Source organism: Tupaia chinensis, unplaced genomic scaffold, assembly GCF_000334495.1.
Source record: "Tupaia chinensis unplaced genomic scaffold, TupChi_1.0 Scaffold145814_1, whole genome shotgun sequence".
NCBI classification, from domain to species: domain Eukaryota; kingdom Metazoa; phylum Chordata; class Mammalia; order Scandentia; family Tupaiidae; genus Tupaia; species Tupaia belangeri.
The window spans coordinates 1,088,416-1,091,451 of record NW_006205672.1 but is presented as its reverse complement, the minus strand read 5'-3'; the positions used below and the strand labels follow the sequence as shown (position 1 = coordinate 1,091,451).

The following is a 3,036-nucleotide window of genomic DNA, read 5'->3' as shown; positions in this document are numbered from 1 at the left end:
AAAAAAAAAAAAAAAAGAGAAGTTGCCCTTGGGGCTGGCAGGTGGACTAGTGATTAAGATGCTGGACTCCTACACGGCTGACAGTTTAAGTCCTGGACCTGGAGGCTTGCTTTCTCACTTTCCCTCTCTTTCTGTCTCTCTTGTCAAGATAAAAGAAAACAATAATAATAAATTAAATTAAATTAAATAATTCTTTTTTTAAAAAAGGTTGCTCTTCAAAAGACTCCATTTCATTCCAGGCTGCTTGTTCTGCTGTAGAGAAACTCTTCCTTAAATCTATGGTCTAACACAAACCTTTCTATTAGAAGGTCTCAACTCATCTTTCCTCTTTGACCTCAAGGGTAACACTGAAGACCAAGTATTTTTCCTTGAAGAAACACAGGACCAAGCAACCAGGTAACTGCTCACCCAAGGCCCCAAAGGGTAGGGGCATCAGGAGAGAGGGCATTCTCAAGCTACCAACAGAAGAGTAGGGAGGGCAGTGATCTCCCAGCAGTTAGATCAATATTGACCCAGGCTGAGAACTCTATGCAAGGCCATGTAGCTGGTATAAGCAGATTCCAGCCAGACAGCCCAAATCAGCTTTGGGAGCCCCTGCTGAAACAGACAGATGACAAAGAAAGCAACCTTCCTCTGAAGCGCTACTCCTCACACCAAGTCCGAAATGTGCTTAGATCTGGACCCCTCTTGTCCCATGCCTATTATTGAAAGATGTCAGCCAACAATGGGCTCAGAGGATTCTTCACAAAAATGCAAACAGAATGAATCTAAGACAGCACTGGCCTTGTAGCTTAGCAGCCTAATGGTTAAGAGAGCTGGATCCTGCATGGCCAACTGCAGTTTGAATCCTGGCCCCCAGGAGAATCTCAGATTTCTGCTTTGGATGGTATTCAGCAAACATATTCTCATGCAGCATGGACTCAGCTCTGAGAAGAAAGCCTGGAAACTAGGAGAAATACAATTTCTGGTTGAGGGTGCTTCCAAGGAGTGAAGCTTCTAAAAAGAAAGATTATGAGGGTATTAGCTAATAGAGAAAGAAGCAGGACAAGATGGTACAACTACTTCCAAACAGGTATAGAGTCAGAAGATGAATGGAACTTCACATGCCCTCTTCAACATCACAGGCCAATGGAGAGAGACACAGCATACAAGGCAGTAACTATTTTCTCAAGTCCCAGCTCACTCCAGGTTTTCTCTTCCAGCCAGCCTCCTCAAAGGGCTTTCTCCAAACATATCTTCCACCTACAGAGTCTGGAGTTATGGATCAAGTACAGGAGGATCAAGATAGGCAGCCAGCAATTTAATGTCTTTGGGGGAAAAAGCAAGGTAGACATTAGATCGTCAGAAAAGTCATAATGTATTTTTCTATGCAAAAATGTGTCATGACTTTCTCAACAACCCAATAAAAGGGGCAGGCCTGAAGCTAGTCTTTGAACTGATTTATACCCATGGTTTTGGCTACAAAAATCTGACAGCAAGACCAAAATGAAGGAAAATTCTCAGGATGACTAAACCACTGCTAATAAGTACCTTTTGTCTGAGGAACCCAGCATGTTTTATAAACAAACCAGTCTAATTCTCCCCCAACCCACATCCTGCAATTTGCCTATTAGTGCACTGATGCCTATAGAGTTGGTCGGTTTTCCAAAAAGATCACTTTGGAGGTCAGGTAAGGAAGTCATGCTGACACCCAGGAATCCTTATTCTGAATATATAAGCTCTTTCCATTGTCTTGTGTTCTTTTCCCCAGTTTAACCCCTCTTCCCCCTTTTCCCCATCCCCACCTCAGGCCTGAGCTCTAATGAACCAAACCAAAACTATTCTAGTAAGCCAGACAGTAAATTGACTCCTCTTGGAACTGGACAGGAAAGACAGTCTGTTTTGTAATCCCTTTAACACAAACTAAAATGAACTATTCCAAAACATGATTTCTCACAACCTCAGTCTCCACCAGATCTGTTCCTTTCTCCTAGAGGCTGCTCCTGAGTGGTCCACAAAGTGTAATGTGATAGGGACTTCCTCAAAACTTGCTCCATCCTTCAGAAACATCCTTCTGCCCAGAAAAGCCTGAGACAGCTGAGGCTCCCCCTCCACCCAGTACATTTTCTTCTTAGCTCAAGGTTTAGCAGATCCTGAAATAAGTACTTATGTGGAGATGAGTGTGACAGAAAACACATAAAGACCACAGAGAAAACAGAACCAAGTGTCATAAGAATCAGCAAAATCCTTGGAACTCGGGGAGGTGCCAACTTTGAGATCCTGAATGGGAAGGGGCATGTCAAATGTCTCTCATACAGTAACAAACTTACAGCGGGTTGGAGGACTGAGAAGGGAGAAAGAGAAACTAAAAAAAGTTACAGGGATCACTAAGCACCCCGGAGAAGAAGGCTGAGGACTAAGGTCAAAGTAGAATGTAAATGGTACCTTGGGAACGATGACGAGGGCCTGAAATCCCTTCAGGAGAGGGGAACAGGCAATTCGGAAGCCAGAAACTGGGTGGCTTGGGGGGGGGGTGACAGTGAGGCAACAGAATCCGAAGAAGCAAAAGAAGAAAGGATACAATCTTCAGCATAGGAAAATGGGAAGCCAGGGCTGAGGCTGCACAGAGACCTCGGAGGAAAGGGCAAAATAGGAAAAGGGATGAAGGTTTGGGCAAGAGCGCAGACGATAAGGAAGGACAATATAGAAGGCGTCTTCTGCGGAAAGGGTTCACGACTTTTAAAATAACAATTCAGAAAGGAGGTAACAGGGATAAGAGCTAGGGAGGGGGGAATCCCCGGGGCAGAGGGAGGAGCTAAACAGAAGAGGAAGCCAAAAAGCAGAGGACCCCAGGCCTGAGGAGAAAGGGTGGAGAGGGAGCCGGGGTGCAGCTGCCACCGGGAGGGCAGTTTTGTAGTCGAACCCAGGTGGGGGAGACTGTGAGAAACAGGGCGAGAGAGAGACCTAACGCACACACACACCCAGGGCAAAGGTGACTCACAGGGAAGGAGTCGCTTACCTCCCGGGGACCCCCGCGCAGGGAGTGCGGGCAGTCGG

The 3,036-nt window shown here is 45.8% G+C and overlaps 1 protein-coding gene across 1 annotated transcript in view; it reads right to left on the bottom strand.

Moving 5' to 3' along the window:
* Positions 1-3,030, bottom strand: part of PI4KB (phosphatidylinositol 4-kinase beta) — a 31,230-nt gene extending 28,200 nt beyond the window's left edge. The window contains exon 1 of the mRNA XM_006168416.3: positions 2,999-3,030. The gene's annotated coding sequence lies outside the window, so the exon portion shown is untranslated. The remainder of the gene's footprint in view (positions 1-2,998) is intronic.
* Between the last annotated feature and the right edge of the window lie 6 nt (positions 3,031-3,036).